A 16,231-nucleotide genomic window follows, 5' to 3' on the forward strand; every position below is an offset into this window, starting at 1 on the left:
TCACACTGTAGTTTTCATTTGCATTTCCCTGATGATGACTGACGTTGGGCATCTTTTCATGTGTCTGTTAGCTTCTGGATATCTTCTTGGCTTCTTGGTGAAATATCTGTTCCTATCTTATGCCCATTTTTGATTGGATTATTTGTTTTTGGGGTGTTGTCTAAGTATATCATTTGGGTACTTACCTTTCTCAGATATGTCATTTGCAAATATCTTTTCCCATTTTGTAGGTTGCCTTTTAGTTTTATTGTTTCCCTTGCTGTGCAGAAGCTTTTTATTTTGATGAAGTTCCAGTAGTTTATTTTCTCTTTTGTTTTCCTTGCCTCTGGAGACCTATCTAGAAAAATGTTGCTATGGCCAGTGTCAGAGACCTTGCCTGTGGTCTCTTCTAGGATTTTTATGTCAATTTATTTAAGATTAATTGACCATATTGTGGGTTTATTTCTGGGTTTTATATTCCGTTCCATTGATCTATGTGTCTGTTTTTATGCCAGTACCATACTACCAGTGGCATTATGACAACTTTGTAATATAATTTGGTCTGGAATTGTGATATTTCCAGTTCAGTTTTTCAAGATTGCTTTGGATATTTGGGGTCTTTTTTGGATTGTTTGTTCTAGCTCTGAAAAATGCTTTTGGTATCTTGATAGGAATTGCATTAAATCTATAGATTGCTTTGGGTAATATAGAGATTAAAAAACATTTTTTAAAAATATAAATTCAATTAATTAACATACAGTATATTTTTAGTTTCAGAGCTAGAGTTCAGTGATTCATCAATTTTACATAATACCCAGTGCTCATTAAATTATGTGGCCTCCTTAACAGACATTTTAACAATATTTGTTCTTCCAGTCTATGAGCATGAAAGGTCTTTCAATTTCTTTCTATTGTCTTGAATTTCTTTCATCAGTGGTTTATAGTTTTCAGAGTACAGGTCTTTTACCTCTTTGGTTGAATTTATTCCTAGGTATTTTATTGGTTTTGGTGTAGTTGTAAATGGGATTGTTCTCTTAATTTCACTTTCTGCTGTTTGACTATTAGTGTATTAGAAATGCATCAGACTTCTGTACATTGATTTTGAATCCTGCAATTTTGTTGAAATTGTTTATCAATTCTAGTAGTTTTTCAGTGGAGTCTGTAGGGTTTTCTGTATGAAGTATCATATCATCTGCAAGAGTGAAAATTTACTTCTTCCTTACCAGTTTGGGTGCCTTTTATTTCTTGTTGTTTGATTGCTATGGCTAGCAGCTCCAGAACTATGTTGAATAAAAGTGGTGAGTGGACATTCCTGTTTGTTCCTGACCTTAGGGAAAAAGCTCTCAGTGTTTCCCCATTGAGTATGATGTTCACTTTGGGTTTTTTCATATTAGGCCTTTATTATGTTGAGGTATGTTCCCTCTGAACCTACTTTTTTTTTTTCCATATTTCATTTTTGTTTTTATTTTTTTTTTTTTAGAGAGCATATGCATGAGTGGGGAGGGGCAAAGGGAGAAGGAGAGAGAATCTTAAGCAGGCTTCACACTACTGGATGCTTATTTAACTGAGCCACCTAGGTACCCCTGAACCTACTCTGTTGAGGGTTTTTATCATGAATGCATGTTGTACTTTGTCACATGTTTTTTCCTGCATCTATTGAAATGATCATATAGTTTTTATCCCCCTCCTTTTTTTTTTTAAGATTTTATTTATTTATTTTTTCATGAGAGAGAGAGAGAGAGAGAGAGAGAGAGAGAGGCAGAGACACAGGCAGAGGGAGAAGCAGGCTCCATGCAGGGAGCCTGACGTGGGACTCCATCCCAGCACTCCAGGATCATGCCCTGGGCCAAAGGCAGGTGCCAAACTGCTGAGCCATCCAGGGATCCCCTATCCCCCTTTTTAAAAAGAAGATTTTATTAATTTATTTGTGACAGAGAGAGAGCCTGAGCAGGGGAGTGGGGCAGAGGGAGAAGTAGAAGCAGACTCCCCATGGAGCAGGGAAGCCTCATGTGGGGCCTGATCCCAGGACCTTGAGATCATGACCTGAGCTGAAGGCATACACTTCACCTACTGAGCCACCCATCTTTTCTCTTATTGATGTGATGTATCACACTGATTATTCTACAAATATTAAACCAGTCTTAAATCTTGAGAATAAATCCCACTTGACTGTGGTGTTAGATTTTGTTTAATATATTGTTGGATTTGGATTGCTAATGTTTTGTTGAGGATTTTTTTCATCGATGTTCATAAGGGATATTGGCCTATAGTTATCTTTTTCGGTGGTATCTTTAACTGGTTTTGGTATCAGGGTGATACTGGTCTCAAAGAATGAATTTGAGTTTTCCTTCCTCCTCTGTTTTTTGGAATAGTTTGAAAATAGGTATTAACTCTTTTTTAAATGTTTGGTGGAATTCATCTGTGAAGCTCTCTTGTCCTGAATGTTTGTTTGTTGGGATCTTTTTGATTACTGACTCAATTTCTTTGCTGGTAAACAGTCTATTCAAATTTTCTATTTCTTCCTGCTTCACTTTTGGTAGGTTATAGGTTTCTAGGAAGTTACTCATTTCTTCTAGGTTGTCCAGTTTGATGGCATCTAATTTTTCATAATATTCTTACAATTACTTGTACCTCTGTGCTGTTGGTTGTTATTTCTCCTCTTTCATTTGTTGAATCCTCCTTTCCTCCCTCCCTCTCTCTCTCTCTTTTTGCTTTTTAAAGATTTATTTATTTAAGAGTGAGGAAAGCAGTTGAGGGAGAGAGAGAAGGAAAAAGGAAGGCGGAGGGAGACAATCTCCAGCAGACTCCAGGCTGAGCGTGGGGTGTGATCTCACAGCCCTGAGATTGTGACCTGAGCCAAAACCAAGAGTAAGACACTTAACTGACTGAGCCACCCAGGCACCCCTCTCCATTTTTGTTTTTAAAGATTTTTAAAGTTAATCAATTAATTTGAGAGAGAATGCGTGCATGTGCATGAGTTGGGGAGGAGCAGAGGGAGAGACAAAAGCAGACTCCACACTGAATGTGGAGCCTTACATGGGGCCAATCCACCACCCTGAGATCATGACCTTAGCCCAAACCAAGAGTTGGATACTCAACTGACTAAGCCACCCAGGTGCGACCCCCCCCCCCTTTTTTAAATGAACCTGGCTAGTAGTTTTTGATCTTTTCAAAGAACTGGCTCCTGATTTCAATGATCGTTTCTTTTTTTTTTTTTATGGTGAAAAAATTTATATTTAGATTTATAGCTGACTGGACTCAGTTTAGATTATCCCAATTTTGTTGGCAACATCCAAAGCATCACAGTCAGGAGCCAGTCGAACATATTCTTTCTTCTCTCCATCAGGCCTGATCAAGGTGTTGACCCTGGCCACATCAACGTCATAGAGCTTCTTCACAGTCTGTTTGATCTGGTGCTTATTGGCCTTGACATCCACAATGAACACAAGTGTGTTGTTTTCTATTTTCTTCATGGCTGACTCAGTAGTCAGGGGGAACTTGATGATGGCATAGTGATCAAGCTTGTTTCTCCTGGGGGCGCTCTTTCAAGGATATTTGAGGTGCCTTTGGAGACACAGGGTCTTGGGTCATCGGAATGTAGGTGACATATAGATCTTCTTTTTTTTGTGACTGTGTATGCCTTTCAGCACCACTCTCTTAGCCTTTGCTTCAAAGGCTTTGCTTTGGCTTCAGCTTTGGGAGGGGCAGAGGCTTCCTTCTTTGCCTTCGGTGCCATCTTCATGAAAGGCTCAATGATCAGCTCTGTTGTTTTAGTTTCTATATCATTTATTTTTATTCTAATCTTTGTTATTTCTTTCCTTCTGCTGGTTTGGAGTTTTGTTTGTTCCTTTTTCTAGCTCCTTCATGTGTAATGTTAGGTTGTTTATTTGTTATTTTTCTTCCTTCTTGAGATATTACTATCAGCTTTCCTCTTGGAACTGCTTTTGTGGTATCCCAAAGATTTGGAACTGTTGGGTTTTCATTTCCATTTGTTTACATGTAATTTTTTATTTCTTCTTTGATTTCTTGGTTGACTCATTTACTGTTTAGTAGCATAATATTTAACCTTCGTGTATTTGTGTTCTTTCCAGGTTTTTTCTGTGGTTGATTTCTAGTTTAGTAGCATTGTGGTTGGAAAAGATGCATGGTATGACTTCCATCTTTTTGAATTTGTGAAGACTTGTTTTGTGGCATAAGGAGAGGTCTATTCTGGAGAATATTCCATGTGCACTTGAGAAGAGTGTGTATTCTGTTTTAGGATGGAGTGTTCTGAATATGTCTGTTAAATCCATCTGATCTAGTGTGTCATTCAAAGCCACTGTTTCCATGTTGATGTTCTGTTGGGATGATCTGTCCATTGATGTAAGATATTAAAATCTCCTGGTATTATCGTATTACTTTGATTATTTCCTTTAGGTTAGTAACTTTTATGTATTTGGGTGCTCCCATATTGTATGTGTAAATATTTATAGTTGTTAAATCCTCTTGTTGGATTGTCGTTTTAATTATTATAGAGCTGTGCTTCTTTGTCTCTTGTTACAGTCTTTTTTTTAAGTCCGTTTTGTCTGATTTTAAGTATTGCTACCTCAGCTTGCTTTTGATACTTGTTTGCATGATAAGTGTGTTTCTGTCCCCTTACTTTGAATCTGCAGGTGTCTTGAGGTCTGAAATGAATCTCTTGTGGGCAGCACATAGATAGATCTTGCTTCTTTGTCTATTCTGTCACCCTGGTCTTTTGATTAAAATGTTTAAGTCCATTTACAAAGTAATTATTATTATTATTAGTTTTAAAATTTATTCATGAGAGACACAGAGAAAGGCAGAGACACAGAGAGAAGCAGGCTCCCTGCGGGGAGACCAATGTGGGACTCAATCCCAGGACCCTGGGATCACAGCTGGAGCTGAAGGCAGATGCTCAACCACTGAGCCACCCAGGTGCCCCAACAAAGTAATTATTGATAGATTTTTTTTAAAAGATTTTATTTATTTATTCATGAGAGACATACAGAGAGAGGGAGAGACAAGGGAGAGAGAGAAGCAGGCTCCATGAAGGGAGCCCAGTGTGGGACTCGATCCCAGGACTCCAGGATCATGCCCTGGGCTGAAGGCACACTCTCGACCGCTGAGACACCCAGGTGTCCCAATAGATAGGTATTTATTGTCATTTTGTTTCTTGTTTTATGGTTATTTTTGTAGTTCTTCTCTGTTCCTTTCTTTCTTTTTTCTGTCACAGTTTGCTGGCTTTCTTTAGTGATATGCTTGGATTCTTTTTTCTTTATTCTTTGCGTATCTATTACTGGTTTCTGATTTGTGTTTACCATAGATTTGTTTATACCACCTGCATAGAACAGTCTATATGAAATTGATGGTTGCTTAAGTTTGAACTCATTGTTTATGCCTCTGCCCCTCATGAGTCAGGTATATGGTGTCATACTTTACATCCTTTTATTTTGTGAATCCCTTGACTGATTTTTGCAGAAGTACTCATTTTTATTGCTTTTCTTTTTTCTCATACTCACTTATGGTCTCTTTTCCATTCAAGGGGTCCCTTTAATATTTCTCGCAGGACTTGTTTAGTGATCATGAAGTCCTTTAGTTTTTGTTTGCTTGAGAAACTCTTGATCTCTCCTTCCATTCTGAGTAATAGCTTTGCTGGATAGATCATTCTTAGCTGCAGATTTTTCCCTTTCAGCACTTTGAATATATCATACCACTTCTTGCCTGCAGACTTTCTCCTTAAAAATTCACTAATGGCCTTATGGGGTTTCCCCTTGTTTATAACGGTCTTCTTTTCTCTTAGTGCTTTAAAATTTTTTTCTTGTCACTTTTTTGTTGTTGTTATTTTTAATTACTATATGTCTTGGTGTGGACTGCCTTGTGTTGATTTTTTTGAGGGGAAGGTTCTCTGTACCTCCTGTATCTGGATATCTATTTCCTTCCCCAGATTAGGGAAGTTTTTAGCTATTATTTCTTCAAATAAATTTCCATCACCCTTTTGTCTCTTCTCCTTCTGGATCTCTGTGATGTGAATGTTTTTATGCTTGATGGAGTCACTGAGTTCTCAAAGACTGTCCTCAGTTTATGTATTTTTTTCCTTCTCATTTGCTCTGCTCACTTTCCATTACTTTGTCTTCCAAGTCATTAGTTCATTCCTCTACTGCATCTAGCTTGCTTTTTGTTCTATCAAGTTTACTTTTAATTTCATGTATTGTGTTCATCATCTCTGATTGGATCTTTTTTATCTCTTTGTTAAAGGTCTCAATGATGTCCTCCACTCTTAGGTCTAGTGAGTATCTTTATGATCTTTACTTTAAATTCTCTATCAGGCATATTAGTTATATCCATTTCGCTTAGGTCTCTTGTTATGGTTTTGTTCTCTTCTTTCATTTGGGACATACTCCCTTGTCTCCTCATTTTGTCTAACTCTGTGTCTATTTCTGTGAGTTTGGAGACAGCTATATCTCATGCTCTTGAAGGTAATGGCCTTATTAAGAAGAGGTTTTGTGGTGTGCCCTAGGATGAGTGTCCCCCATGCTCCCCAGGGCCTGTGCTTCAGGGAGTATCTCCTGTGTGTGCTGCGTGTGCTTTTCTGTTGAGTCCTGACTTTTTCCTTCAGACCAGTTGTCTGCAGAAGCTGTCTTTGTTTATTGTGGGCAGTGGGGGTGTATCTTAACCCACATGTGGACTGATCTGCTTGTAAGACGAGGCCTGCCATTGTTGCCAGAACTGAGGTCCTGCAAAATGTGCTGGTTGGGAGATGAATTGGTGGGGTTTGTGCCAGTATTCTGGGAGACTAAGCAAGGCTGACTGGGATGGGTGGATCTACTGAAGCATAGAGGGGACAAGGCTTGGTGTAAGCATGTTAGTGTTCACTCTGTGCTGGTCCCTGCAGGTGGCCTGGTGTTTATGCTGGGGAGTGGGGGAGGGAAATGGCTCATGATAGCTTCTGTGTTCCTGGAGGAGTCTCTCCTTGATCCCTACCTCTCTGGGCCATGCCCTGAGATGAATAAATCACTCTCCCTCCTGTCTCCCCAGTGTTTTACAAACTGCTGCTACCAGGCTGTATCTGCTCTGGTTGTTTGTTGTGCTATCTTGTTAAGGTTGGAGACTCTGTTTGCTAAGGCCCTCTGGGCTCTCTAGAGCCTAGTCCTCCAAATTATTTAAATTCCAGGTTTTAAGTTCTGCTGGTTGTAAGAACTCAAAAAAATTCAACTCCTCTCAATTTCAGAACTAAATATTATGGGGATTCATCTTCCCTGTGTGGGCTCCTCAGTGTGAAAATCTGTTTTTTTCCTCCTTCTCTAGCCACTGGCTACCTCCTCATCATGGATGGCCATGGTCTTTCTCTTTCAACTGTCTTTGCCCTTCCTACCTTCTTTGATGTTCCTCTTCTTTACCTTTAGCTGTATGGTTTGTCTGCCAGTCTTCAGATTGTTTTCTGGGTTACTTATACTGATGTGTTATCTTGTATCCATGGGACAAGGTGAGCTTAGGATCCTTCGACTATGCCATCTTCTCCAAATAATAATTATATGAAAATGGTTCTTTTTCTTTATAGTTATTTTATACCTTTTTTTCTCTTGTCCAGCTGCATTGTCTATAGCTCCATATTTTATCAAATGCAGTGATGAGTAATGGTCGTGATAGTGGGCATATTTGTCTTGTTCCTAACTTTAGAGAGACTGCCATTAGTGTTTTCTAATTTTATCTTTTTTTTCATGTTAACAAAGCTTCAACTAGTTCCTATTTAAATTTTTGTTTTTGTTTACTTTTTTTTTAAGATTGTATTTATTTATTCATTAGAAACAGAGAGAGAGAGAGAGAGAGAGAGAGAGAGAGAGAGGCAAAGACACAGTCAGAGGGAGAAGCAGGCTCCACGCAGAGAGCCCGACACGGGACTCGATCCCGGGACTCCGGGATCATGCCCTGGGCCAAAGGCAGGCGCTAAACCACTGAGCCACCCAGGGATCCCCTGTTTACTTGTTTTTTCTGAAATCAAGGATGTATTTTGAATATCTTTAAATGACCTTTAAAAAAATAAATGACCTTTAAACATTTATGGAAATGATTTTTTCCCTGAGTCTGTTTATAAATCTATCATAATAGATTTACTAATATGAAACTGTACTTACATTCCTGAAGTAAACACTATTTGTTATGTTTTGTTAATATTTTATTTTGGATATTTGCCTCATTATCATGTGATATTAGCTGGGTTTTTTTTTTTAATTTTTATTTATTTATGATAGGCACACAGTGAGAGAGAGAGAGAGGCAGAGACACAGGCGGAGGGAGAAGCAGGCTCCATGCACCGGGAGCCCGACGTGGGATTCGATCCCGGGTCTCCAGGATCGCGCCCTGGGCCAAAGGCAGGCGCTAAACCGCTGCACCACCTAGGGATCCCATTAGCTGGGTTTTTGTTATGTTTTTGATTTTTTTGTTTTGAGGGTATTTTATTTTATTTTATTTTATTTTAATTTTATAAATTAATTTTTATTGGTGTTCAATTTACCAACATACAGAATAACACCCAGTGCTCATCCCGTCAAGTGTCCCTTGAGGGTATTTTAAACTCAATTTTTTGGTGTCCATAGTGTGCTTGTTTCATGGATTAGTCTGTTAGGGCTACCATAACAATACTAGAGACTGGATTGCTTAAAAAAGAGATATTCATTTTCTTAACTTTCTGGAGGCTAGTAATCCAAGACCAGGGTGCCAACAGGTTTCATTTCTGGTGAAGCTTGTCTTCCTGGTATGCAGAAGACATTCTTGCTGTGTCCTGATATGGCCTTTCTCCTGTGTGTTCAAGGCAAACTCTGTAGTGTCTTATAGAACTGATGTCTTCATAAGAAGAGAAACAGATTAGGGCACCACTCTGTGACCTCAGTTAAATAACTTTAAGTAGCTCCTTATAGGCTCTTACCAAATGTAGTCACACTTGGGGTTAGGCTTCAATCTATGAATTTAGGGTGATAGGTCACAAGTCAAAAAAATTTGCAGGTTTTCTTTTTTTATGCTCTGAAATTGTTTATTTATTTTTAAAGATTTATTTATTCACAAGAGACACACAGAGAGAGGCAGAGGCATAGGCAGAGGGAGAAGCAGGCTCCCTGCAGGCAGCCTGATGAGGGACTCGATCCCAGACCTCAGGGTCATGCCCTGAGCCAGAGGCAGATGCTCAATCGCTGAGCCACCTGGGCATCCTGCTCTCAAATAATTTAAATGGCATTAGAATTATTTGCTCTAAAAAGATTTGGTAGAAATTCTCTTGTGCAACTGAAATGTCAGGACCTAGTGTTTTTTTGTCTTTTTTTTTTTGGTCAGGGAGGAATGGCTTTTTGATAGTTTCTTGTTTTTTAATGTTAATGGCTCTTTAAACTTTATCCTTGGAGTCAGATTTGGTAATTTTTTTTTAAATTATCTATTTTTTCCAGGTTTTCAATTTTATTTGCATAGGATTATGTATGGCAGTCTCACAAGATTAGTGAAATATATTATACAGTGGTTTTTCTCCTTTGACATTTCTTATTTTAGCTGGGTTTTTAAAAATTTATTGAAGTATATTTGACAAAATGTTACATTAGTTTCAGGTGTACAACAGTGATTGGACCGCTATGTACATTATGCTATGCTCACCACATGTGTAGCTGCCATCTGTCACCACAGAACACTATTCCAATACTTTTGACTATATTTTCTGTGCTGTACTTTTGATCCTCATGACTTATTCATTTCATATATAAATGGAAGCCTGTACCTCCCACTCCTTTTCACCCACTTGACCCATTCCATATGCCCCTCCTCTCTGGCAACTACCAGTTCTCTGAATTTATAGTTCTGTTTCTGCTTTTTTGTTTGTTTGCTTTGTTTTTTTTGGATTCCACGTGTAAGTAAAATCCTATGGTATTTGACTTTCTTTGTCTGACTTAATTCACTTACTTCCTAGGTCCATCCATACTATCATAAATAGCAACACTTCATTCTTTTATATGACTGAATAATATACCATTGTATGTAACATACCACATCTTTGTCCATTCTTGCTATCAGTGGTCTTTGGGTTGCTTCCATATCTTGGTTTTTGTAAATAATGCTGCAATAAACATAGGATTTATCTTTTTTGAATTAGTGTTTTTGTTTACTTTGGGTAAATACCACTAGTGGATTTACTATACTATATGGTATTTCTATTTTTAATTTTTTGAGGAACCTCTATATTTTCTTTTTTTTTAAGATTTAAATTCAGTTAATTAACATATAGTGTATTATTAATTTCAGAGGGTAGAGTTCAGTGATTCATCAGTCTTATATAACACCCATGGCTCATTATATCACATGCCCTCCTTCATGTCCATCACCTAGTTACTCCATCCCCCACCCTTCTCCCCTTTAGCAACCTTCAATTTGTTTCCTATGATTAAGAGTCTCTTTTGGTTTGTTTCTTAAATTCCACATATGAGTGAGATCATATAATTGTCTTTCTCTGATGGACTTATTTCACTAAGCATAATATCCTCTAGTTCCGTCCACACCATTGCACATGGCGATATTCCATTTGTTTTTTTGGTAGCTGAGTGTATATATATATATATAGTCCATTGTATGTGTGTGTGTGTGTGTGTGTGTGTGTGTATGTATACACACACACACACATATATATACATACATATATATCTTCTGTATCCATTCATCTGTCAATGGACATCTGGGTTCCATCCATAGTTGGGTTATTGTGGAGATGGCTGCTATAAACATTGGGCTGCACGTTCCCCTTTAGATAACTATATTTGTATTGTATCTTTGGGGTAAATCCCTAGTAGTGCAATTGCTGGATCATAGAGTAGCTCTAATTTCAACTTCTTGAGGAACTTCCATATTGTTTTCGAAAGTAGATGCACCAGCTTGCATTCCCACCAACAGTGTAAGAGGGTTTCCCTTTCTCCACAGCCTTGCCAACATCTCGTTTCCTGACTTGTTCATTTTAGTCATTCTGACTGTTGTGAGATGGTATCTCGTTGTTTTGATTTGTATTTCCCTGATGCTGAGTGATGTGGAACATTTTTTATGTGTCTGTTGTCCATGTGTAGGTCTTTGGAGAAATGTCTGTTCATGTCTTCTCCCCATTTCTTGACTGGCTTATTTGTTCTTTGGGTGTTGAGTTTTATACTAGACCTTTATCTGATAAGACCTTTGCAAATATCTTCTCCCATTCTGTCGGTTGTCCTTTGGTTTTGTTGATTGTTTCCTTTGCTGTGCAAAGGCTTTTCATCTTGATGAAGTCCCAGTAGTTCATTTTTGCCTTTGTTTCCATTGCTTTTGGAGACGTGTTTAGCAAGAAGTTGCTGTGGCCAAAGTCACGGAATTTGTTGCCTGTGTTCTCCTTTATACTTTTGATAGATTCTTGTCTCACATTTAGGTCTTTCATCCATTTTGAGTCTATTTTTATGTATGGTGTAAGAAAATGGCCCAGTTTCATTCTTCTGCATATGGCAGTCCAGTATTCCTAACACCATTTGTTAAAGAGATGATCTTTTGTACTGTTGGATATTCTTTCCTGCTTTGATGAAAGTTAGAACTGAAGGTTCATTTCTTGGTTTTCTGTTCTATTCCATTGATCTATGAGTCTGTTTTTGTGCTAGTACCATACTGTCTTGATGATCACAGCTTTGTAACAGGTAGAAGTCTGGAATTGTGATGCCTCCAGCTTTGGTTTTCTTTTTCAACATTTTTTTGGCTATTCAGGGTCTTTTCTGGTTCCGTACATTTATTTGTTCCAGCTCTGTGAAAAAACTGGATGGTATTTTGATAGGGATTGCATTGAATCTATAGATTGCTCTCGATAGTATAGACATTTTAACAATATTTATTCTTCCAATCCATGAACATGGAACCTTTTTTCCATTTCTTGGTGTCTTCCTCAATTTCTTTCATGAGTATTCTATAGTTTTCGGAGTATAGATCCTTTGCGTCTTTGGATAGGTTTATTCCTAGGTATCTTACAGTTTTTGGTGCAGTTGTGAAGGGGATTGACTCCTTCATTTCTCTTTCTTCTGTCTCATTGTTAGTGAATAGAAATGCAGTGGATTTCTGTACATTGATTTTAAATCCTGCCATTTTTCTGAGTTTCTGTGGGAGTTCTAGCAATTCTAGGGTAGAGTCTTTTGGGTTTTCCACATAAAGAATCATGTCATCTGCAATGAGTGAGAGTTTGACTTCTCCTTTGCCAATGTAGAAACTTTTATTTCTTTTTGCTGTCTGATTGCTAAGGCTAGGACTTCTACTACTATGTTGAACAACCATAGTTATAGTGGACATCTCTGTTGTGTTCCTGACCTTAGGGGAAAAGCTCTCAGTTTTTCCCGATTGAGAATGATATTTGCTGTGGGCTTTTCATATATAGCTTTTATGATATCCAGGTATGTTCCCTCCTTCTCTACTATGAAGAGTTTTAATCAAGAAAGAATGCTGTAGTTTGTCAAATTCTTTTTTTGTGTGTGTCTGTTGAGAGGATCACATGGTTCTTGTCCTTTCTTTTATTAATGTCGTATATCACATTGATTGGCAGATATTGAACCACCTGTGTAGCCCAGGAATAAATCCTGCTGGGTCATGGTGAATAATCCTTTAAATGTACTGTTGGATCCTATTGGCTAGCATCTTGGTGAGAATTTTGGCATCCACGTTCATCAGGGATATCGGTCCGTAATTCTCCTTTTTGGTGGGGTCTTTGGTTTGGGGATCAAGGTAATGTTGATTTCATAGAACGAGTTTGGAAGTTTTCCTTCCATTTCTATTTTCTGAAGCAGTTTCAGAAGAATAGGTATAAATGCTTCTTTAAATGTTTGGTAGAATTCCTCTGGAAGCCATCTGGCCCTGGACTCTTGTTTTTGGAGGGGTTTTTGATTACTACTTCGATTTCCTTGCTGGTTATGGATCTGTTCAGGTTTTCTGTTTCTTCCTGTTTCAGGTTCAGTGGTCCATAATGTTTCTTGGAATTCGTCTTGCCTAATTTTTTCCAGATTGCCTAATTTGTTGGCACACAGTTCCTCATAATATATTCTTATAATTGTTTGTATTTCTTAGGTGTTGGTTGTGCGCTCTTTCATTCATGATTTCATTTATTTGGGTCCTTTCTGTTTGCTTTTTGATAAGTATGGCAAGGAGTTTATTGATCTTAGTAATTCTTTCAGAGAACCAGCTCTTAGTGCTGTTGATCTGTTCTACTGTTCTTCTGGTCTCTATGTTATTGATTTCTGCTCTAATCTTTATTAAGCTGGGTTAGGCATAATAAAGATTCTCTTGCTGGGTTTAGACTTTATTTGCTGTTCTTTTTCCAGCTCCTTTAGGTGTAAAGTTAGATTGTGTATTTGAGACCTTTCTTGTTTGTTTGTTTGTTTTTTTAAAGATTTTATTTATTTATTCATGAGAGACACACACAGAGAGGGGGCAGAGACATAGGCAGAGGGAGAAGCAGGCTCCATGCAGGGAACCTGACGTGGGATTCGATCCCGGATCCCCAGGATCACGCCCTGGGCTGAAGGCAGCGTTAAACCGCTGAGCCACATGGGCTGCCCACCTTTCTTGTTTCTTGAGAAAGGCCTGTATTGCTGTATACTTCCCTCTTAGGACTGCCTTTGCTGCATCCAAACGTTTTGAATAGTTGTGTTGTCATTTTCATTTGTTTCTATGAAATTTTTTTAATTCTTCTTCAATTTCCTGGTTGACCCATTCATTCTTTAGTATAGTGCTCTTTAAACTCCAGGTATTTGAGTTCTTTCCAAATTTCCTCTTGTGATTGAGTTTTTGTTTCAAAGCATTGTGGACTGAAAATATTCAGGGAATGATCCCAATTCTTGGTACCATTTGAGACCTGCTTTGTAACTCAGTATATGATTTATTCTGGAGAATGTTCCATGTGCACTTGAGAAGAACGTGTATTTTGTTGCTTTAGGATGGAATGCTCTGAATATATCCGTGAAGTCCATTTGGTCCAGTGTGTCATTCAAAGCCCTTGTTTCCTTGTTGGTATTCTACTTAGATGATCTCCTTATTGCAGTAGGTGAGGTGTTAAAGTCCCCTACTTTACATACCTAACAATGTGTTTCTTTAATTTTGTTATTAATTGGCTTATATAACTTGCTGCTCCCATGTTTTTGGCATAAATATTTATAATTGTTAGATCTTCTTGTTGGATAGACACTTTAAATATGATATAGTGTCCTTCTTCATCTCTTACTACAGTCTTTGATTTAAAATCTAATGTGTCTGATATGATGATTGCTACCCCAGCTTTTTTTTGATGTCCATTAGTATGATGCATGGTTTTCTCCCCCCTCACCTTCAATCTGGAGGTGTCTTTGGGTCTAAAATGAGTCTCTGGCAGACAGCGTATCAATGGGTCTTGCTTCTTTATCCAATCTGATACCTCATGTCTTTTGATTGGGGCATTTAGCCTTTTTTCATTCAGAGTAACTTGAAAGATATGAATTTAGTGCAATTGTATTACCTGTAAAGTCACTGTTTCTGTATATTGTCTCTGTTCCTTTCTGGTCTATGCTACTTCTGGGCTCTCTTCTCTTAAAAGATTCCATTTAATATTTCTTGCAGGGCTGGTTTAGTGATCACAGGTTCTTTTAATTTCTGTTTGTCCTGGAAGCTCTTTATCTCTCCTTCTATTTTGAATGAGATCTTAGCTGGATAAGGTGTTCTTGGCTGCATATCTTTCTCATTTAGCACCCTAAATATATCATGCCAGTCCTTTCTGGCCTGTGGATAGGTCTTTTGCCAGTCTTATGTTTCTACCCATGTAGGTTATGGACTTCTTGTCATGAGCTGCTTTCAGGATTTTCTTTTTGTCTCTGAAATTTGCAAGCTTCACTATTATATGTTGGGATGTTTACCTATTTTTATTGATTTTTGAGGATTCTCTGTGCCTCATTGAATGCCTATTTCCTTCCCCAGATTAGGGAAGTTCTCAGCTATAATTTGCTCAAATATACCTTCTGCCCCCACCCCCCTTTCTTTTTCTTCTGGGATCCCAATTCTAATACTGTTCATTTTATGGTATCACTCATCTCTTGAATTCTCTCCTCATGATCCAGTATTTGTTCATCTCTCTTTCTCTCAACTTCTTTCCTCTCCACCATTTTGTCTTCTTATGCCTCATTTATCCAAGCAGTTAGAGCTTCCGTTTTTTTAAAGATATTATTTATTTATCATAATAAAGACACAGGAAGAGAGAGAGAGGCGGAGACACAGGCAGAGGGAGAAGCAGGCTCCATGCAGGGAGCCCGATGTAGGGACCCGATCCTGGGTCTCCAGGATCAGACCCTGGACTGAAGGCGGCTCTAAACCACTGAGCCACCCAGGCTGCCCACTTCCATTTTTTAAAATCGCATCTTACTAATAACCTTTTTGATTTTGACTTGATTAGATTTTAGTTCTTTTATTTCTCCAGAATGGGATTCTCTAGTGTCTTCTATGCTTTTTTTTTTCAAGCTCAGCTAGTATCTTTATAATCATTATTCTGAACTCTAGTTCCAATGTCTTTTTTATATCTATACTGATTAAGTCCCTGGCAGTCAGTACTGCCTCTTGTTCTCTTTTTTGAGGTGGGTTTTTCCGTCTTATTCTGTCCAGAGAAGAATAGATGGGCGAGAGAATATAATACTAAAATAGCAACAATGACCCCAGAGAAATAGACACTAAATGGAGCAGAAGAGACTCAAAACTGAAAAGAAAATATTCTCTCTCTCTCTTTTTAAATTATCAGACAGTTGAAGAGAACAGAATAATATGCTAGATCCCGGGTATATTTTGGTCTATTAGAAAACTAGACCCCAAATTTGTAGTGAAAGTTAAAAAAAATGCATATATATTTTTTACTTTCTTTACAATTTACTATATATATATACACACACACAAAATTAAATACAATGAAAGGATACAATGTAACTGTTAAAATGAGAATTAAAGATAAAAAGAAAAGAAAGAATAAAATGAGACAAATGAACGGAACTAAACAATACAATAGGTTCTGAGTATATTTTGATTTGTTTGTTAGAAGAAATTACATCCCAAAATTGTAAAGAAAGAAACACACGGTTAAATACAATCAAAGGACGACGGAATGTAACTGTAAAAATGAAAATTAAAAAGACTTAAGATGGGATTCCTGGGTGGCTCAGCTGTTTAGTGCCTGTCTTTGGCCCAGGGCGTGGTCCCGGAGTCCTGGGATCCAGTCCCACATCGG

The 16,231-nt window shown here is 37.9% G+C and overlaps 1 protein-coding gene across 1 annotated transcript in view; it reads left to right on the forward strand.

Moving 5' to 3' along the window:
- Positions 1 to 16,231, forward strand: part of PCCB (propionyl-CoA carboxylase subunit beta) — a 96,606-nt gene that overhangs the window by 43,037 nt on the left and 37,338 nt on the right. The gene's annotated exons all lie outside the window — the stretch shown is intronic.

Source organism: Nyctereutes procyonoides, unplaced genomic scaffold (assembly GCF_905146905.1).
Source record: "Nyctereutes procyonoides isolate TBG_1078 unplaced genomic scaffold, NYPRO_anot_genome, whole genome shotgun sequence".
In the NCBI taxonomy this organism is placed as follows: domain Eukaryota; kingdom Metazoa; phylum Chordata; class Mammalia; order Carnivora; family Canidae; genus Nyctereutes; species Nyctereutes procyonoides.